The sequence below is a fragment of the Martes martes genome, assembly GCF_963455335.1.
Source record: "Martes martes genome assembly, chromosome: X".
Lineage (NCBI taxonomy): Eukaryota > Metazoa > Chordata > Mammalia > Carnivora > Mustelidae > Martes > Martes martes.
The window spans coordinates 84,473,477-84,496,794 of NC_137897.1; the positions used below are offsets into that span (position 1 = coordinate 84,473,477).

Here is a 23,318-nt window from a genome sequence, read left to right on the forward strand (position 1 = left end):
CTGTGCTCCCTTCTTAGGACTCAGCCCCGGGAGGAAAGTTCCCCTCGGGTCATCTTCCAGCTGCCCTTTAGAGATACTCATCTTTGGACTTCTGCTCTTTCTTCCGACGGAGATCCTATTCTTTGATTAAAGACATCCTGCTCCTCCACAACTGAGCTACTGCCTGCGTTCTCTTACCTCGCCTCTCACTCCGTTAAGACCCCGCTCCCTCCCATTTGTGAACTATCACTAGGATGAGGGCGTTGGAGGGTGGGCGTTCCCTTGATGCCTTTCCTTTCCACCGCAGGGGTCATGGCCAAAGAGCCCACAACTGATAAGAAGTCCCTTCAGCATTGTGACATTTTACTGGCCTTGATCATGGCTTAGGAGCCGGTCTTACAAAGACCATTCCCAAGAGATTCAAGAAATAGCTGTTAAAAGTAAGATTCTGGTGAACTGCCTCAGGACTGCAAAAGGGACAGACCATAACTGTAAATGAGCCATGACGACAAGCTGCCTAAAATGTATCACCAGAAAGATTAAAGCACCAATATTCTTCCAAGTTCCCTGATGCGAAATGGAGGACTAGCTTCCTCTCCCTGCTAGTAGTAGTCATTTCATTTCTCTTGCTGTTTTCCATCTTCCCATAGAATTACACATGTGTGTGTCACCCTTTCAGATTACAGACTAGAGTCGTTCTGGAGCTTTAGTATGCATCCAAATCATCTGGGGTGCTTGTTGAAATATGGGTGCCTGGAGCTACAACCTCCAGATACTGTGATTAGGGTCCGAGTGGGTCTGAGAAATTTGATTTTTTAATAAGCATCCCAGGTGACACTATGCGTGGTGAGAGGCCCACAATTGGAGAGCATAGAACTACAACTCTTTTGTGTTACTTACTCTGAAGTAGGATTACTCAGCCAGTTTCCAACAGGTCAACCCCCCTACCTATAATAAGCCTACAAATTTTACTATGGCAGTCATGAACTTCCTTTTTCGATACTGACCTAGAAAGTTCAGGACTTCAAACAACGAGTTTGTTGTGTTTATTTTATGAGGGATCTTGTGATACCAGAAATAAGTAATCATTTGTTAGCTATATAATTCACTAGGTACCTGCAGAGTACAGAGCACTATCCTCCATAACAGGGTTAACACAAATGAAGTAGAAGGAATGATCATCTCTGCCCTCAACGAATTTAGTGTCTAGTCATGGAATTAAAATACAGACATAAAACAAACCCAGTGTAGCACATAAGTCAACCCATTGGACCGGGAAGAAAAAGGACTTATAATTAAAGAGTACTTTTGTTGAGATGCCTGGGTGGCTCAGCCGGGAAAAGCCTCCGACTGTTGATTTCCAATCAGGTCATGATCTCACGGTTCTGATATCGAGCCCCGGAGAGAGCCCCGCATTGGGCTTGGAGTCTGCTTAAGGATTCTCTCTCAGCCTCTCTCTCCCTCTCTAAAAAAAATAAATAAAATAAAGAGTACTTTTGTCCATTTCCTTCACTAACTGTCCTTTAGCCCAGACCTCTTCAACTAGGTAATCTCCCCTGAACACTGAGCCCTTAGCTTACTGAAGTTGCTCCAACTTTAAAAGGTATCAAAGAAAGAGCCCAAAGCTATCTGTTTTTGTCGGTATGTATGACTTTGTATACATACATACCTCTGCATGGACCCGTGTGTATAATATAGATATAGATCTATTTATCAGACCCAGACACTCTTTCAATTTTTCAAGATCTTTATCACTTAAGTTATTCATTAACGCAGACAGTTGGGGCTACCTTTATCATAGACCACATCTCTTTGCTCTACAGTGAACCACACCCAGGACGAAGACGGAAGAAGAGCTACATCCCCCAAAAAGAAACCAGGTAGCTCCATACAATTTCTAGCTTTCCTTTCTCACGTTTTCAAGGTCAAAATAAACCTTGTTTAACTTCTTGTCATCAGAAACCCTCCAGCACTCCTACCCAGGAACAAAACATTCCCCCAGCCAGCTGCCTGACATTTTAGAGAGAACATTTGCACAGTTGTTTACCAGTTAGGAAGATAGGGTATTATTATCGCTGTTTTACAGGTGGAGAAATAGATCCAGGTTAAATGACTTGTCTAGTCCCACAACTAACTAGTAACAGAGCCTGGATTTCCTACCACGGGTCCCCTGACTCCTGCATGACGGCATTTACCAGGACATCAGGCTTCCTCAGTATGAAATCTTGCCTGAGACTGCCAACCCAATTAGAAACCGAAGAGATCAACATATGGAAATGGAAAACAGGAAAATAGACAGCGCAGTGGACAGATTCAAACTACAACATAAAAAGGACGAAAAGCCTGAAAATAAAGCTGTTCAAAACCAAATGGAATCAACGCGGCAGCTCTGTTAGCAGGTACTCATACTCGGGCCTTGCTCACTTGACTCTCCTGTAACAAGAAGCTGAAACAGATAGCCAGGCTGCTCCTGAAAACAGAAAACGACTGCTCTTCATTGACTGTGTAACAAGGCTTTGCGTGTTAAACATACTGCACAGGTTTGTAAAATAGTAACTTCTTCCTGTGGTCCAACTACAAGCAGCAGGACTTTACAGTAATATTTGCATAGACAAGTTATATTATATTTTGTCCTGAGCAAGGCCTTCTTTTATTTTCAGGCCCAACCACTGGGCCAAATACTGTCTTCAATGGCTTGTGTGAAACGAGTGAAATCAGAAACCTAGACAGGAGATGATCTTACTGTGAACATAAATAATAACCCAAGCTACTCTATTCAAAACTGGTCAGAGGCCTAGTAGCTAGATCTAGATGTTGTTGTTTGAGAAGTGATCCTTTTATTTTTCCAAAGAGCCCTTTCTTTTCATTCCAGCACATTTGGCAGGTTTTTATATTCACCGAAAGACCAAAACAAAGGGAAAGACACTCCATGCGTCTGAATGGAAGGGAATAGTATTGGAAAGACTCAATTCTTCCCAAATTAATCGATAAAGTCAGTGCAGTTCAAATCAAAATCCCAGCAGGGGTTTAATGGAACTTGACTACAGTGTGTCTTACTAATTCCTTCTTCGTCCTTTTAAAAGTGAGCTCCTATCCCCTCTAAATAAACTCGTCCCAGTGTCCTTGCAAACTGCTTTAGTAACCTTCCCAAAACGGACAGAGAGAACAAAATATTCAGATTATCCCTAAGGCAGGAGGCAAATGAAATGGGCTGTGGGTGTTATCGGAACAGCATGGAAATTACCTTTAGTGTATTTTTATTCCCTTTCTGTACGATTCTAGCCCAATAATGTTAGGGGAAAAGAAAGGTCGCCAGATCAGGTCATGATCTCAGGGTCCTGGGATGGAGCCCCACATGGGGCTCTCTGCTCAACAGGGAGCCTGCTTCCCTTCCTCTCTCTCTCTCTGCCTGCCTCTCTCCTTACTTGTGATCTCTGTCTGTCAAATAAATAAATTAAAAAAAAAAAGAAAGAAAGATCGCCAGCATCATAACTCATATTCAGTCTCTCTTCATTTTCCTTTCCCTTTCACATACCAAAATGTTCAATTTCATCTTCCATTCTTAAAAGACAAGGCAGATAATGACAATATGTTCAAATGTCCCTTACTCAGAATCATTGTCTACCAGAGCTGGAAGGCCACTCAGAGGCAGACTAGCAGCATCGAAACTATGTGGGCTTTGGACAGGGACCACCCTGGACCCAGTTACATAATGTCTTCTGAGCCTCAGCCTCCTCATCTCTGAATTGGGGCTAATAATGGTTTCTCCTTCATAGGGCTCTTCTGAGGGAGGATTAAATGAAACCATGCTCGTTAAAAGCCTGGTTTATGACAAGTGTGGAGAAGATGGTGGCTATTAATTACCAGGTATGACCTCCTCATTCTACTGATGAGAAAAAAGGAAGCTGTTACCAAAATTCACATCCTTCCATTTACACCACACCAGTCTTTCTCCAGATTCTCCTGTTTATTGAATGACTTTCTTTAGAGCCAAGGGCTAAGTTCCTTAAGTGGTCTACAACCGCCACCCTCACTTTCGTTTACTAAATCACTCTGTAACCTGCGCACTAAACCTCCATTCCCTTCAATCCTCTAAATATGCCTTTTGCTAATGCCTTCTGTGAAATGGACAAACCCTTTCATTATACCTACATATTCATTCTGCTTAAGCCTTGAACATTTATTCAAAGCAATCCTTCTCCAAACTAAAATGCTATAATAAAACTGTCTCCTTTGCTTGGATGTGTGTGGCCCTGGTCCAGGCTAAGCTATTGTTATTCAAATGGAAAATCTTTAGCAACATGTTTAAATAACAATGGCCACCAGGTATTAAATACTTACTCAGAGCAGGGCACTTCACCAAACACTTCACAGGCATTATTTCATTTTACCCGCACAGTAAGCTTACAAGGTAGATACTGTTATTATTTCAGAGGAAAGTGTGCATATGGCTGGATAAGTAATATTTCACATAACCATCTCATTAGCACATAAACCCACCTAAAAGAGAAGCAAATTCTCATTTTTGGAACATCTTACTTCTATATTAAACACAGGGGGAAGCCCTTCTACGAGAAGACATTGATAGCAAATACCCGGAAGGTGAACTCATAGATTCTGAGTCACTTTTAGCTAGGTTCTGTATCTAATCCAGACCATCTATACAGGCAGCTTTCAGATTCAGGGTCTAACCTCAACTTTCGGAGAGCTCATTTCAATAGTATTTATGAAAGAGTTCAACGAATCTAATTTTGTTGCCACTGGACAAAACATTACATAGGGCAACCCAGATCAGCTTATGAATTGGTTCTCTCTCTTAATTAAGACATGATGCAAATGAGGCCTAATGTAAAAATTGTTCAAACTCTTTGTAGCTACACAACACTGTCCACGGACGAATACGTTTCTGGAAGATTATTTTAAGCAAATTTTTATACTGTAAGCCCTACTTTTCTACTGCTTGTCTCTATTATTCTTTTTCTTACAAAAGAAGGGCATGTTCACTTCTTTCGTTCAAATAGAAGTATATAAAGTAGGGCGCCTGGGTGGCTCAGTTGGTTGGGTGACTGCCTTCAGTTCGGGTCATGATCCTGGAGTCCTGGGATCAAGTCCCGTGTCGGGCTCCCTGCTCAGCAGTGAGTCTGCTTCTCCTTCTGACCTTTCCCCTTTCATGCTCTCTCTCATTCTCTCTCTCTCTCTCAAATAAATAAATAAATAAATAAATAAAATATTTTTAAAAAGAAGCATATAAAGTAAAAGGAGTCTTTGATCCTGCTCTACAGAGACGATGACAACTGAGAACAAGCTAATACACATCTTCCCGAATGTTTGCCATGCACATACAGGGTAACATATACTTATTTTTCAAAATGAGAACATATTATACATATTGCTCTCCAAATTGCCCATTTCCACTTAATAATGTATCACAAACATCATTCCATGGTATTATGTTTGTATGTAGATATCTAAGTAATTAACTTTTTTTTTTTTTACTGCTACCCGGTATTCCATAGTATGGACGTACCATGATGTATTCATCATATCCCTCTTAACAAACATTCAGGATTTCCCCCTAGTTCTTCACAATACTCCAGTTAATATCCCTGTGCAAGTATCTTTGCATATTTATTCAAGCATCTCTATATAGTTAAGCCCTGTAACTGGAAATGATGTTGGGTCAAAGGCTATGTGCTCTTGAAATTTTAAATGATACTATCAAGGTATCTTTTAAAAGGACCAAACCATCTTACACTCCTACTTAGAGTATGTAAGGGTGCCATTTTCCTCATATCCTTGAAAACATCAAATATTATCAAATCTTTAAAAATCTTATCAATCAGGATATCTGGGTGGCTCAGTTGGTTAAGCTTCTGCCTTCAACTCAGGTCATGATCCCAGGGTCCCGGGATCAAGTCCTGCATCAGGTTCCTTGATCAGGCAGGGAGCCTGCTTCTCCCTCTGCCTGCTACTCCCCTTGCTTGTGCTCTCTCTCCTTTTCTATCTCTCTCTGTGACAAATAAAAAAATAAAATCTTTAAAAAAGAAACCTTACCAATCCAATAGGTAAACAATGCTTTCTCATTATTGTTTAATTTCCTTTCATTAAAATGTTTGAAAATTTTATATATTTTTCTAAAAGTAATAACTATTCATTATAGAAAACAGAAAGCACCAAAAATACATAAAGAACGCTCTTTACTTTTTCTTTTTTTTTTTTTTTTGAGTATCCTCCACACCCCATATGAGGCTTGAACTCATGACCCAGAGATTAAGAGTCACATGCTCTAACAACTGAGCCAGCCAGGCACCCCTAAAGAGTGCTCTTTATTCTTTTTTTGAAGATTTTATTTATTTATTTATTTATTTGACAGAGAGAGATCACAAGTAGGCAGAGAGGCAGACACAGAGAGAGAGGGGGAAGCAGGCTCCCTGCTGAGCAGAGAGCCCATGCGGGGCTCAATCCCTGGACCCTGAGATCATGACCTGAGCTGAACACAGAGGCTTAACCCACTAAGCCACCCAGGCACCCCAAGAGTGCTCTTTAAATCCACAATTCTGCAGCCTTGAGTGAGCCACTATGAATATTTTGTTGTATTTCTCACCAGCTTCTTCTTATGCATATTTTTTCCAAAATTGCAACCATTCCATATGCCTAGCTGACCCTTGAACAGCATGAGGAGAAGAAGTGCTGATCCCTGTGCAGTCGAAAATCCACATATAACTTTTGACTCCCCAGAAACTTAACTACTAATAGCCTGCTGCTGACCAGAAGACTTACAGATAATACAAAACGTTGATTAGCATATATTTTGCATGTTACATATATTATATACTGTATTCTTACAGTAAAGTAAATTAGAAAAAAAGAGTTATTAAGAAAATTGTAAGGAAAAGAAAATACATTCATAGTACTCTACTGTATTTACCGAAAAATTTCCACGTGTAAGTGAATCCATAGAGCTCAAACTCATGTTGTTCAAGAGTCAACGGTATAGTATTGTGTGCTTTTCTTCACTTGACACTGAAAGTGAGCTCTCCCCCATGTTGTTAAAAATTATTTAAAGACCAGGTTTAGGGCAGCATAATATTCTAGCCCTATTGTGTGGGGGGGACATTTAGGTTTCTAAATTTTTCGAGTGCTGTAAGTGATGCTGTTATGAACATCCTTGAATATCAATTTGCATGTCTCTCTAATTCATTTCTTTAAATAACTGTTAGATGTTGACTTGCTGAATCAAATGTTATATTTCAAGGTAATTGACTCATATCGCCAAACTTTTCCTTCTGATTTTCAGCAGAAATTGAAAACAGTAATTTGTAGTGATAGTCCCATTGACGTATAGTCCCCAATAAGAAAACAAATGCACGCACTGATCTGCTGTAAAATCATAAAGGTAATTTTAAATCAAATTAAATAAGATGATTTTTGAAATAAGTTACCAACACAAAATAGTGTTTGATTCAGGGTGGAGAGGTTGTTTCTCATGTTTAGGATTTGAGTTTGGGGAGGTTTTTTGGCAGGAATATAATATTTTAACATTCTACTGGAGAAAACAGTTGGGGAGAGATAATTTCAATGAACAGAGCACACTGACCTTAAGAGTCCCTTCAGCTTCAATTACACCTCCCTCCCCCAGACCTCATACTCTATCCTGTTGCCAGTCTTTTGTAGAAGCAGCTGCTTTTTTGGAAATAAACAAGCTGATCTTGGGCTGAAAGAAAGACACTAAATACAGAAACCTAAGGAAAGCACAAAAGCAAAGTATGTCTGCAAATTAACAGAAAAGAAATAGCCATAAGGTAATAAAAAATATCAAAAGCGGGTCTTCAGATATTACAGATCAGATCAGTTCCCTGATCAAGTTCTGTGATCATAAGTTTTGATAGAAACTTTATCTTACCTACTACTGTTTTTAACTTGAGAAAACCTCTAAAACTGGAAAGAAATACTAATACAAAGACCATGCCTTCATCACTTCCAACCCTTTGTATTGTATTTATTTTATGATTTTATTTTATTTTATTTTTTCTTTTCCTTTTTTTTTTTTTTTTTTTTTTTTTAATTTTATTTATTTGACAGAGAGAAATCAGAGCTAGGCAGAGAGGCAGACAGAGAGAGGGGGAAGCAGGCTCCTGCTGAGCAGAGAGCCCGATGCGGGGCTTGATCCCAGGACCCTGAGATCATGACCTGAGCCGAAGGCAGAGGCTTAAACCACTGAGCCACCCAGGCGCCCCTCTTTTCCTTTTTTTAAAAAAAAATTTTTATTTAAATTCCAGTTAACAGGGGCGCCTCAGTGGCTCAGTCATTAAGCGTCTGCCTTCAGCTCGGGTCCTGATCCAGGGGTCTTGGGATTGAGGCTCGCATCGGGCTCCCTGCTCAGTGGAGAGCCTGCTTCTCCCTCTGCTTCTCCCCCTGCTTGTGTTCCCTCTCTCTCTCTCTCTCTCTCTAATAAATAAATAAATAACTTTAAAAAATAAATAGATAGATAGATGAAATTCCAGTTACCAGACAGTGTAATATTAATTTCAGGTATACAATATGACAATTCAACACTCCTGTACAACACCCAGAGCTCATCACAAGTGCATTGCCACAGCTTATCCTATGTCATGCCCAAATGATAACCTAACCCTTGCCAGATAGATCTTAAATCCTTGACCCCTCTTCAGGGACTGAAGGTGCTAATTGTTCTCTTCTGACAACAAGCTGACCCAGAGCTCCTCTGACCCAGAGCTCCCTGGAACCCGTGTCAGATGGGCTGGAGAAAGGCCCCTATGTTGGCAGGGCAGATCACCTTACCATTTATTACAACTTTTCAGCTACACGTTAAGAGGGGGAAAAATTTCAAAACCTGGTACCCTCCTGCAGAAAAAAAAAATGCATCATCGGATTAAGTGAAAGTCAAGGTACCCTCATCTGAAGTCACAGAAGTTAAGAGAACGAAAGACTGGAAAAGTTCAGATGAGAAATGCTTGAGCCACTGACTAGGAAATAGTGCAATGTCCTGTCTGAGTCAGTTACACTGTTTGATAAACAAACATCTATGACACACATTGCAAAACGGAGATTAAGAAACCTCAGGGCAGAGGACAGATCATCACACATACAAGTGTACTGAGGCACTCAGCCAATACACAAAAAGGAGCCTGGCTTCAGAACTTAGAAGTCTGTGTCCCTCGGCCCTTTTTTCCTTTGCTCCTTTTTAAACTTATTCTGTTGATACAGGTTTGAACTGAGGCAACAGTTTTAATTTCTATATGTGCAAACAAAGGAAGAGTACGCGTCTGCCTTTGAAATTTAAAACACGTAACACATGAACTTCTCAAATAGAAGTCCAGAGCTGTAAAAGATTTTAAAGGTAATGGAGAGTCCGATCATTCATTTATTTACAGATGAGGACATAGAGGTTCCAAGAGGTTAAGTAATTTATTCAAGGTTACAAAACTAGTCATTTCAGGACTGAGGGTTGGGACAGAGATCTCCTGACTATCAACTCACAACTCATCCTACTTTGCTACATTGTCTACCTCATATTGATTTCCCAGAGGTTTGACAATCTAACCTTAAGCACAGTTACCAAAACCATACCTATTAAAGTGCTCCGAAAAAATAAAATAAAATAAAGTGCTCTGAATTGCTTGATTTAAAAAAATCAGGAATGTCTAAGGAAAACAGAAAAATATGATCTGTTTAATTTATGTGGAACATATCTGAGGAAGCAAGCAGAAATTTCGATGGGAAAGATTTTTTTTCTCATTTACCTATTTTGCTTAGGGAAAAAAAAAAGTCCCACAAACCCTTCCAATACCCTTGTTAATTATCTGTGTGTGCACAGACCTACAAATGTCCCTTCCGGGTTGCAATGTCCTCCTTAGCCAGTGGACATATGAATTTGATAGTCAACTTGTCCTATCTATCATGGCTTTCCTTATTCCCTGTCTGTCAGTTTTATGACATTCCTGCTATTTCATTTAACTGTATCAGCAAATATTCAAGGTCTGTAAGACTTGCTATCAGAAAGGAACTTTCCACTGTTGTGGGAAATGTGACATTCTCAGGGGTGGGCGCCAGGAAGGCATTTGGGGCATCTGCCAAATAGAATCTTATGACGCTAGCCCTCTCATTCCTGTCTGCTTCTGATCTATCTTCTGCACTATCTAAAAGAAACTATAAAAGTTCAGAAATTGTCCAACGTCAGAAGTAGTCTACATTGAACATGACCAATAAATACATGAAAAGATACTCCACGTCATTAGTCTCTAGGGTAACATAAAACAAAACCACAACGAAGTACCACTTCCCATCCACTAAAAAAAAAGGAAAATCTCAAGTATTGCATGAGGATATGGGGGAAAAAACCTCCCATCTTGCTACCAGGGACGCAAAACAGTACAGGTGCTGCAGAAAACAGCTCAGCTGTTCCTCAAAGCGTGAACCATGGAGTTACCATATAATCCTGAAATTCCAAGCCTAAGGTATATATCTAAAGTCACTGAAGATAGGCATTCAAACAAACACAGGTACACCCCTCTTCATAGGAACATTATTTATAATAGCTAAAAAAATGAAAATGTCCATCCATTTACGAATGGACAAACCAAATGTAGCACACCCATACAATGGACTATTATCTGACCATAAAAATGAATGAAACACTGGTACACGTGAAAAAGGCGAGACATATGATATGATTCTGTTTGTACAAAACATCCAGAATAGGTAAATCCATAGAGACAGAATGCAGAACACTGGACTCCAGAGGCTGAGGGAGAAGACACTGCTTAACAGGTACAGAATTTTATATAGAAATCACAGAAAAGTTTTGAACCTAGACAGGGGTGATGGCTGCACAATACTGTGAAGGTACTAAGTGCCCCTGAATCATCTGCTTTAAAAGGAAGGGTTCATTCCATGGTATGTTAATTTCACCTCCATAAATCATGAAAAATCTGCATTGAAAGAACCAAGCAAAAGACTACGAACGTTCTGTTTTCTGAAGTTCATGAAATGAAGCATCAGAGAAGACACAGCTGATGGTAATACCTCAGAAAATAAAACAGAGTAGACAAAGGTCCCTGGGGGTAAAATTTATGTTCAGTGAGTTGCAGGGTGTTTTTCTTGCTCACTTCTCTTGGCTCCTTTTCTAAGACAATGTTTTCTATATCTGCGTGAAACCCTAAGTCCTAAAACCTAATGGCTTCAGCAGTTGTGTTTTCTTCTGTCCTCATGGGGTTTTTTGCTTCTCTTAAATGAGAAAAAAATCTAGGAAGAAAATTTTAATTCGGTTTTAATGCAATACCAAATTCAGAATTACCTGAATAAAGTCTTCATTGACATACAGTATAATAAGTTGTAACCATTTTGTGATTTAATGAAATTAATAAACTATGTAGTATGTTTCTAATTGAGGAGGCATTCAAACTATAAATTTTTTTTCATTTTTAAATTTTAAATTCAATTAATTGACATATAACATATTACTGGTTTCAGAGGTAGAGTTCGGTGACTCATCAGTCTTATATAATACCCAATGTTCATTCCATCACGTGTCCTCCTTAATGTCCATCATCCAGTTACCCTATCCCCCCAACCACCTCCCCTCCAGCTACCCTCAGTTTCCTATGATTAAGAGTCTTTTATCGTTTGTTTCCCCCTCTGATTTTGTTTTGTTTTATTTTTTCCTCTCTTCCCCTATGATCAAATAGTTCTTTTAAAATATTCCATATTTTGAGATTTTATTCCTCAATTTCCATTTTTTTCCTTAAGAGATTAAGGAAGCACAAAACATTGTCTATGAATTCAGAATTTTCCGAAATTTTAAATATTTACTCCCAACTCCTGCCTTCACATCCATTCAGTCATTTGACAAATATTTATTTAACTTGGACTCTGTGCCAGACTGAGTGTTGGCACACAGATTCAAGCTCAGCTAAAGAGACAAAGTCCCTGCCCCTAAGAAGCTTATGTGGTAATGTAGCAGACAGAACAAGATAATTTCAGAAAGTAGTAAGTGCTATGGGGAAAATAAAATGAAATCAAAATAGGTGTGTGTAGGGGAAGGGACTGTACTTTAGATTTAGGAGATTAGCTTTGCTGAGAAGATGATGTGTGAGTTAAGAATGATGAAAAAGAGCCAGCCTTGTCCACCCAGGTCTAGAGGAAGAGTAGTCCAGAGAGAGGAGTCGTCAAGTACAAGGGTCATAAAGCCAGTCTGGCCTTGGGCCTTGAGCAGCTAGATGGGTCAAGAGAACCAAGGGCAGAGGACCATAGAAAGAAGACATGAAGGTAGGGAAGATCTGGTTTTTTGGAGCTTTAGAGGCTAGGGTAAAAAGTTTGATTTTACTCAGGTACATCTATGCTCTGAAAGGTCTTTCAACACCAATGGTAACCTGGCCAAAGCTGTAGCTAAAAGGGGTTGTTGAAACACACACACACATACACACACAACTTAAAAGGGGATATATCAAGACAACCATGCCTCTCTCTGGTTGTGAGAAATTAATGTGATCAACCTGGAAGACTGTTTTCTTCCTCTCTAGTCCAGGGTTTCTCAACCTTGGCACTATTGGCATTTAGAGCTAGAGAATTCTTTATCTGGGCAACTGTCCTGTATATTGTAGCATGTTTAACAGCATCCTTGGTCTTTACCCATTAGATGCCAGTAGCACCCCTCCCCCAAGGTTGTGACCCCTCTTAAACATCCTTAAATGTTGACAAGTGTCTTGAGGGAAGGGGTGAAATATTGACACGGATTGAGCACCATTGCTCTAGTGCAGGGCAAGGAAGTGAAAAGTTGTCATGTACAGAGAAGGCAGACTTTGAAGACAACAGCATTTTCTTTTTGATTTTACCTTTCCTACCTTCAGACTCATTTCAAAGCATCTCTTTGATTCCCTGAACTCATGCACTCATGACAACTTTAAGACCTTAAGTCAATATTCATTAAATTCATTCAACGCAGACTACCAATGTGTACACATTGAGGCACAAGTTTTCTTTGGTGGCAGGGTGGTGGGGGAAGGATACCACTGCATTTGAATAGTCTGGGTCACTGTCTCAACTTTTCAGCTCATTTTGGTTACACAGAGCCTTAGAGGGACTAAATCTCTTACTTGGTGTTCATATAACACCCAAAGAATTACTCATTTTATGCATTGTAACAAAGTTCTCTGAAAACACAACTTTCATTCATTGACTTTGATTTTAAAATTTAAGTTGTATTTCCATATGTACCATCTAACAGAGTAGAACATCAAAGGCTCTAGAGCGGGGTACTCAACCTTGGTGCCATTGACCTTGGGTCAGACAACTCTTTGTTGTAGTGATCTATCTTGCATATTATAGGACCAGTATCCCTGGTCTCTGCCCACTACATGCCATAATCACCCTCCCCAGACCCTATTGTAAAGATTAAAGTGCCTGGGGGTGCCTGGCTGGCTCAGTCAATGGAGCATGTGACTCTTGATCTCAGGATTGTGGGTTCGAGCTCCATGCTGGGTGTAGAGATCACATAAAAAAATAAAATCTTAAAAAATTAAAAGGTCTGCAAGAAATATCCAGACATTCATACTAGTGAAAACGGATAATGACTAAATCAATATGGGAAAAAAGACAAATCTACCACATAGAATCCAAATAATTTATGTAGCTATTTCCCCTTAGTTAGATGGAGCATAACTACTCACCCAACGAATAAAGGCTGCACATAGTGACTTGCTTCCAAAGAAGAGAGAATGGAATGGGGGAAAAATAACTTTAGAGCAGAGAAAGCTCATAAATACTATCTTGGACAGGTGGTCGAGATTAACACCATCAGTGATAAGTCATGTTGATAGCCCTAGATATGATACGATGAGAGCAGCTCTTGATCTCTATTGTCATTCCCCTTAAGAAACTCATAACCACATTCTAATCACAAGAATAACATCAGCCAAATCCCAGTTCAGGGACATTCTACAAAAGTTCTGACCTATATTCCTGCAAATGGTCAAGGTCATCAAAAGCAAGGAAAGGGAGTGCCTGGGTGGCCCAGTCATTTAGCCTGCCTTCGGCTCAGGTCATGATTCCAGGTTCCTGGGATCGAGCCCCGCATCGGGTTCCTTGCTCCGTGGGAAGCCTCCTTCTTCCTGTCCCACACCCCCTGCTTGTGTTCTCTCTGTTGCTTTCTCTCTCTCTGCCAAATTAAAAAAAAAAAAAAAAGCAAGGGAAGTCTAAGAAAACTGTCAAGGCCAAGAGAAGCCTAAGGAGTCATGACAACTAAACACAATGTGGTTTCCTTGATGGGACCCTGAAACAGAAAAGGATATTAGGTAACTACTAAGGAAATTTGAAAAAGGCATAAACTTCAGTTAGTAATAATGTATCAATATTGTTTCTTTTCATTATAACAATTTATCATACTGATGTGGGATGTTAATGATAGGGGGAACTGAGTTCAGGTATTTAGAAGTCACTGTACTGAGTTTGCAACTTTTTATAGTTCCAAAAACTACTAAAATCCAAAAATTTATTCTTTAAGAATGCTTGCAGACATTGCCTTATGTCCCCTAGATGGCAAAGTCTCGGTCAGTTGAGAGCCACTGCTCTAGGCCCTTGAAACCATTTGCTTTTTCATTATAGCGCTTTTCAGCCTTTATATTTGACCAACTCCAGATTCTTCTTCATGCTGTCAGCAATTCTTGTGGGGCAAGGATTTTTCTTATGACTTCTAGATCACCTGACTCATCACCCACAGTTTCCAAAAATTTATTCCTCTCTAATTTTGTCCTGCAATTCACAACATGCCAATCAAAGTGGAGTTCATTGTCATTTCCCTCATGGGTAACAGTATCTAATAAATCAGGTCTGTAAATTCTTGTACTTCATTAGTTGGTCTATTTGGGTTTTTTTTTTTTTTAATGATTTTCACAGTTTGAAAATCTTCATAGTGAAATGACTAATTAAAAAAGGACACTTGGTGGGGCACCTGGGTGGCTCAGTTAAGTGTCTGCTTTCAGCTCAGGTCATGAACTCAGGGTCCTGGGAACGAGCCTTGCATCAGGCTCTCTGCTCAGCTGAGAGTCTGCTTCTCCCTCTCCCTCTGCTTGCCACTCCCCTTGCTCTCTCTCTCTCTCTAATAAATAAATAAAATCTTAAAAAAATAAAAAGGGCTACTTGCACTTCTTCACCATTGCTGTAACTGTAGTCTGAAAGTAATATTGTGTTCTTATTAAAGCTGCTTCACCTGGACTGCACCGTACTTCACCTGAGATTGCACCGATTTATGGAACAGATTTATGGAACAGAAGGCTTCAGCTCTGGATATGAAATAGAATTAATTTAAGCCAAGAGGGTCTGCCAAACTCAACGTCATCAATCACTTTCCATAGCATTTTGTGATGAAAGCCCACCTTAGTTAGCAGTTACTCAGCCATGAATAGTAATTAATTGCTGTCCTCTTCTGGATCTAAAGATGAAGGAACAAAAGCCTTGAGCTCAATATTGAAATTAAGCCTAAGAAAATGAAAAAGAGCAGTAAGAAAGAATGACAAAGGGAGTCACTGACTCTTTCAAGGTTTAATTCTCTTTCTGAGATGGTGGTTTGTTTCATATCACAGTTTCCTTCCTCAGATATGCTCTTCTCCTTCCCACTCATGCCCTGATAGAAACAGAGTCTATGTTTTTATTATATGCATAACAGAATCTTGGCTGGGCCAAAGCTGGTGCTAGAACTTCATCTGAAAGAGACCAGGTGATTGTTTCCCTCTCCCTTCCTTTACCTATTGGCATGTCTATATGCAAGGAGATTTTGGAATTTGGGCTGAAGGGAGAGTAATAAGTTGGCTTTTTTTTCTGGGGCACAGAGAAAAGAGAAAGATAAGGAAAGAACAGAGGGAAAGTAGAGTGTTGATGCTTTGGTTAGTCCTTCGGGTTTGAGGCCCGGTGGAGAAGAGAGAACCAAAAGCTGAAGGCACTGTTTTCACGAAGGCCCATCTGTGATCCTGGGCTCGAATTATGCTATTTCAAGCCAAAGTGACAAAATTTATATAAAATTGGGTGAGGAGCCTAGATTTCAATACCTCCAGGACTGGAAGCTCTGTGCTATTTGCACAAAGGGTGTCAGCAGTGGAGGCAATGATGAGGTGCCTTGATTAGTAGTCCCGACTGTAAGAATGGGAGTGAGATTTTTACAGGCACATGTGGTAGCCCCTCCCCCACTGCCCTCCACCCCCCTGAGAACGATCAAAAATAACTGAAGCGTCTTTGGAATGGGGTTAAATTCCTCTGTGAGCAGGTGGGGCCTTGCAGCTGATGAAATTTGGGTAGTAGTGTTCATGTGATCTCATTTCACCAGCTGGAAATGTCTGGGATATTAGTGTTACATAATTCTTGTTTTCTGGGGCTTGATTCTAATAAAAACTAGGACTTCTTAAGCCTACCTCCATTATAGAAGAATCCTGCTCCAAGCCTAAGCCATCAGTCCTCTCCCAGATCTAAAGGAATCCTACTGCAGTTTCTTCTGAGCCCTTTGAGCTGTCTTATCTAACATCATAGTAACTGGCTATAGCTCTCATCCTCTGTAAATTCTCTAGAGTTAGTCTTCCTGAGATAGTCTCCTTCAGAAGACTCATTTAGCTTTATCCACCTTGGTAAGTTCTAAATATCCTTTTATAAACACTTCCTGAAGCGAGCCACTTGCTTCTTTCAATGACCAGTGATTCTTTCTATAAAAGTGTGTCTCATCTAACCATTACTTTACTGAAAACCTAGACTCTTGTAATTCAAATAAATTTAACATTATTTTGCTCTTTGTCTCATTTTTTAACTATTTCTCATTTTTTAACATGCTCAACATGGAAAAGAAGCATTCATGCTCTCTGCATTGTGGCAGATACAGAAAAAGTTTAAGTGAACATCAAGATTGCTAGACTATATTATCCCTGACAAAAGACTTAGCATGAATTTCCTGGATGCTAGCCACATATCTTGTTGCTGATTCATATAATATCCATTTAGGTTTTCATAATAATATGGTTGGTTATGTTGTAGATGTTAGAATCCTAACCATTCCCCTCTATAACTAAATATTTGAAAGAAGTTTGTGTAGTAGGCTTATTTTTATTTTTCACAACCAGGACTAGCAACCTAATGAGGAATTTGGAAACTGATCTTTGGAGTAAGTTCTTAATCTGCTTCTCAATTACCATGTAATTCATCCAAGATCCAAATGCTCCCGTAGTCTGGGGGTGTAAAATGGAAAATATTCACAAGATGACAAGCAAAGTGTCAAGAAAATAGATAGGAAGAGTACTGAGGTCACATACCGGACTTTATCGCAAACATGATACAAAATATCCTGAGATATCCGTGGCGATAGATAAACAAAAACTAATGACAAATCCTGCTATCTAGAGAAACCAGAAAACCAAAATTATAAATTGATGTCTCAGAAGATTAAGTAAGCAGAAATAGTGGAAAAGCAACATCAGTGTTTAGATTAATCCAGAGGTCTTCAGAGTTAGGGCTAGGGTTTCTTCAATAATGATAGCATCATCATCTTTAAGTCAGATGAAACACCAGGATCGCCCCCCACCCCCCAAAAAAGAGGTCTTAGAATGAAGCTAAGTGGAATTATACTAAACCCAATGCGCATTCCAACAGTTTCCATATAGCAAGCACAAGTTGGGTCACTATAAACAGGCAGTCCCTCTCCACAAGAAAATGCTGTAAAGTTAAAGCAAAACAAAGCTCTGAGGATCTTCCCATTACTATAGAATTGCAGACATCCATAGCATTAGGCATGCCAACATGGAAAACAATAATCAAGCAAGTCATCGATGAGCAGAAGATGCTGAGTGCCTTCCACAGTACAAGTGCTGAGGAGGGTGTGAAAGAGACATAATATCTGATCTCTGGTTGTGGCGACAAGACTTGAATACATAAATCAGAGGGAGCCATAAAACCAAACAGATGGGTTAAATGCAACGGTGCTGACTAGAAGTGTCAGAACAAGTCCAAAAAGGCCAGAGTGGAGAATTTTGAGGAGAAGTCTGGATTTGAGCTGGGCAGACATTGAAGGAGGGCAGAAAGGCTAGGTTGTAAGAGCCAACACGAGTGAGGGCAAAAACTGAAAATGAACATGGCACGTCAAGGAGAGTCTGGAGACTGACCTGACGGGAACAGAAGATTCACGTTGGGGAAGAGTTGGAAGGCAGATCGGGAAAGACAATGCAAAGTGGGATAGACCTATCAAGCTAGAAACTGAATGGCTACAGAAATGGTAGCTAGAGCTCCTGACACCCAAGAATTTAGAGAGGACTGCTTCACTTATGAGACTCTTTGGTCATCCTTCCACACATGGAGAACTCTGCCAACTGTGTCATCTTTTAAGGGTACACAATGAGGTGAGGATGATGCAGATATGGAGCAAAGGAAACATAAAAGGGAATGGCCCGGGGTGTCATCCCTGTCTTCTGGAAGTGAACCATTATTGCTCCATCCATTACAGTGGAAGTCATTTTCATACAGAAAACTCAACCTTTGCCTGGGGACAATAATAGCTATTTGATCAATTGTACGGTTAATACCAATGAAGTGCCTATCTCTCTAGCCTGCCAGTATTTCAGTAAGCAATTCACTTTAATGCAAAACAGATTATTTTCATTTGTTTTTAAATTGTTTTTATCTAAACACAGCAGAGATAATATCTACATTTAAAGGTGGCATTAAAAACACAGCAGGCACTTCTGGTTTCCGGTCTAGCCCGTAAAGAACTTAGAAGTCTCTACTCCATCCTAACAGAAAGTAAAAAGCTGAACAAACTGAAAAACTCACAACTCTTCTTAGATCCACAAAAGCAGCGAGATCTTGAAGCAAAATGCTGCCCCTCAAAACTGGAGAGACAGATAGGCAGAAACGGAGAATCACAACTTACCTAAGCAGATATGCAAAGCAGAAATCTCCACAGGAACCAGTACTGGGGTAGGAAGACCTGATTATAATTTATGAGTTACTGGAGGCTTAGTGTGTAGACAAGTCTGACAGTGAAAAAATCCAGAGGGGACCCTACACTTTTATGAGTCTTACCTCCTGGAGCTCTGTCAGGTTCTTAAAGCGAAGAAAAGAGGAAAAGCCCCTTAGGCTTCCAGTAAGGGGAAGGGAAATGAACTATTTCTAAATAGGCTAGAGCATTCTGTTCTTAACAAGGCCTGACCTTTAGAGAATATATTTTACCAGAGCCTAACCTATTGGGGTTTTACCGGAACCTAACTGACTTGGGAGAAAGGAAATATTCCATTTTAGTTTGCTGTAGCCTTCCATGTAGGGGGAAAGTGAGTACCCAAGTTCCAGCACCCCACTCTAACCTAGCCATCCTGTCATAACTAAAATGAGGGAAAATGTCTGGGAAACACTGGTAAAATTTATGGTCCATTGGCACAGGCTCATTAAAAGACTGAAACCTAATCATCAGACTGTAAAATGCCTCACCTGCCCCCACAACTTACCAGCATATCACTAAAGTCCTATTTACTGGAAATCTTTTCATTCGGTACATTATGTTTGGCTTTCAACAAAAAATTATGAGACCTGCTAAATGGCAAAAATACAGTTTGAAGAGACAAAATAAGCTTCAGAATCAGACTCATATATGGCAGGGATGTTGTAATTATCAGATTATTAATTTAAAACAACTATAATTAATGTGCAAGACACTCTAATAAAAAAGTCAGCAACATGAAGGAGCAGACAGATAATGTTGGGCAGAGAGATGGAAATTCTAAAAAGAATAGAAAAGAAATTCTAGATATCAAAAACACTGTAACAGAAATGAAGATTGCCTTTGATGGGCTCATCAGTAGACTGGACATGGCTGAGGAGGGAATCTCTGAGCTTGACGACATGGCAATAGAAAGCTACAAAACTATAAAGCAAAATAAACCCAAAGCAAGCATAAGGAAGAAAACAATAAAAATTAGAGCAGATGTCAATGAAACTGAAAACAGGAAATCAATAAAGAAAATCAACAAAACCAAAAGTTAGTTTTTTGAAAAGATCCATAAAATCAGTAAGCCTCTTGCTAGGCAAACTAAGAAAAAAATAGAAATGACGCACATCACTAATATTTAAAATGAAATGAGGGAATCATTACAGATCCTATGGACAGTAAAAGGGTACTAAAGGAATAGTATGAACAACACCATGCCCATAAATTTCATAACCTGGGCAAAATGAACTGATTCCTTGAAAGATACAATCTGCTAGAACTGACACAAGAAAAATTCACAATCTGAATAGGCCCATATCTATTTAAAAAAATAAACAAATAATTAATAACCTTCTAAAAAAAAACATCAGGGCCAGATAGATTCACTGATGAATTCTACCAAGCATTTAGGGAAAAAAATCACATTAATGCTCTATAATCTCAGAAGATAGAAACAGAGAGAATATTCCCTAACTCATTCTATGAGGCCAGCATTACCGTAATACCAAAGCGAGGCAGAGATATTATTAGAAAAGAGAACTACACAGATCAATATCTCTAAGGAGCATATAAGCAAAAATCCTTAAAAAACATTGACATATTGAATGCGACAATGTATAAAAAGAATTCTACACCATCACCAAGTGGTGTTTATTCCAGATATGCAAAGCTGGTTCAACACTTGGAAATAAATTAATGTAATTTATCACATTGATAGACTACAGAAGAAAACTAACATGCTCATATCAACAGATACCCAAAAAATATATGATAAAATCCAATATTGATTCATGGTAAAACAATAATAACAACAACTCTCAGCAAACTAGGAACAGAGAGGAACTTCCTCAACTTGATAAAGAACATCTGCAAAAACCCTCCATCTACTACATATAGCTGTCCAGTTTTCCCAGCACCATTTATTGAAGAGACTGTCTTTTTTCCACTGGATATTTTTTCCTGTTTTGTTGAAGATTATTTGACCATAGAGTTGAGGGTCCATATCTGGGCTCTCTACTCTGTTCCACTGGTCTATGTGTCTGTTTTTATGCCAGTACCATGCTGTCTTGGTGATCACAGCTTTGTAGTAAAGCTTGAAATCAGGTAACGTGATGCCGCCAGTTTTATTTTTGTTTTTCAACATTTCCTTAGCAATTCAGGGTCTCTTCTGATTCCATACAAATTTTAGGATTATTTGCTCCAGCTCTTTGAAAAATACTGGTGGAATTTTGATCGGAATGGCATTAAAAGTATAGATTGCTCTGGGCAGTATAGACATTTTAACAATGTTTATTCTTCCGATCCAAGAGCATGGAATGGTCTTCCATCTTTTTGTGTCTTCTTCAATTTCTTTTAGGAGTGTTCTGTAGTTCCTTGAGTACAGATCCTTAACCTCTTTGGTTAGGTTTATTCCGAGGTATCTTATGGTTCTTGGTGCTATAGTAAATGGAATCGATTCTCTAATTTGCCTTTCTGTATTTTCATTGTTAGTGTATAAGAAAGCAATGTTCATCCTCACTAGCCATCAGGGAGATTCAAATCAAAACCACATTGAGATACCACCTTACACCAGTTAGAATGGCCAAAATTAGCAAGACAGGAAACAACGTGTGTTGGAGAGGATGTGGAGAAAGGGGAACCCTCTTACACTGTTGGTGGGAATGCAAGCTGGTGCAGCCACTTTGGAGAACAGTGTGGAGATTCTTCAAGAAATTAAAAATAGAGCTTCCCTATGACCCTGCAATTGCACTGCTGGGTATTTACCCCAAAGATACAGATGTAGTGAAAAGAAGGGCCATCTGTACCCCAATGTTTATAGCAGCAATGGCCACAGTCGCCAAACTGTGGAAAGAACCAAGATGCCCTTCAACGGACGAATGGATAAGGAAGATGTGGTCCATATACACTATGGAGTATTATGCCTCCATCAGAAAGGATGAATACCCAACTTTTGTAGCAACATGGACAGGACTGGAAGAGATTATGCTGAGTGAAATAAGTCAAACAGAGAGAGTCAAGTATCATATGGTTTCACTTATTGGTGGAGCATAACAAATAATATAGAGGACAAGGGTAGATGGAGAGGAGAAGGGAGTTGAGGGAAATTGGAAGGGGAGGTGAACCATGAGAGACTGTGGACTCTGAAAAACAACCTGAGGGTTTTGAAGGGGCGGGGGGTGGGAGGTTGGGGGAACCAGGTGGTGGGTATTAGGGAGGGCACAGATTGCATGGAGCACTGGGTGTGGTGAAAAAACAATGAATACTGTTATGCTGAAAATAAATTAAAAATTTTAAAAAAAACCCTCCATCTAACCTCATACTTAACAGTGAGAAATTAGCAGCTTTCCCACTGAGATTCAGGAGTAAGGCAAGGATGTCTACTCTCACCACTCCTTTTCAGCATCATATTGGAAGTCCTAACTAATGTGTTAAGACAAGAAAAGTAAGTAAAATGTATACCAATTGTCTTTCTTTGAAGTCTTTCTTTGAAGATTGTCTTTCTTTGAAGATGATATGATTGTCTATGTAGAAAATCTGAGCTGACATTCAAAAGAAAACCCTCCTGGAACTCATAAGCAATTATCCTGCAACTAATAAGATTGTAGGATACTAGGTTAATATACAAAAGTCAATCACTTTCCTATATACCAACAATGAACAAATGGAAAGTAAAATTAAAAACATAACACTTTACATTAGCACCTAAAAAATGAAATACTTAGGTTTAAATCTAATCAAATCTATACAAAATCTATTTGAGGAAAATTACAAAACTGATAAAAGAAATCAAGGAAGAACAAACAAATGGAGCTATTCCATATTCATGGATAGGAAGACTCAATATTGTCAAAATTTCAGTTCTTCCCAAATTGATCTATAGATTCAACACAATACCAATCAAAATCCCAATGAGCTCTTTTGTGGCTATCAATAAACTGATTCTAAAGTTCATAAGTGAAGGCAAAAGACCCAAATAGCCAACACAATATTAAGGAATAACAAAGTTGAAGAACTGCTACTACCAAACTCAAGACTTACTTTAAAGTTACAGAGATCTAGACAGTGCCCTGTTGATGAAAGAAGAGACAAATTGCTCAATAAAACTAAACGAAGAACCCAGAAATAGATCCACAAAAATACAGTCAACTGATCTTTGACAAAGAAGGCATGGCAATAAAATGGAGCAAAGATAATCTTTTCAACAAATGGTGCTGGGTCTATTGGACATCCATACACTACAACAACAACAATATTCTTATATTTTCCACAAAAATTAACTGAAAATGGATCACAGACCTAGATGTAAAATGCAAAATTATAAAACTCCTAGAAGATAACATAGGGGAAAACCTAGAGGACTGGGTATAGTGAT

At 39.2% G+C, this 23,318-nt stretch overlaps 1 protein-coding gene across 2 annotated transcripts in view; it reads right to left on the reverse strand.

Moving 5' to 3' along the window:
• ACSL4 (acyl-CoA synthetase long chain family member 4) overlaps positions 1 to 23,318 on the reverse strand; it is a 133,326-nt gene that overhangs the window by 84,056 nt on the left and 25,952 nt on the right. The window lies entirely within an intron of this gene.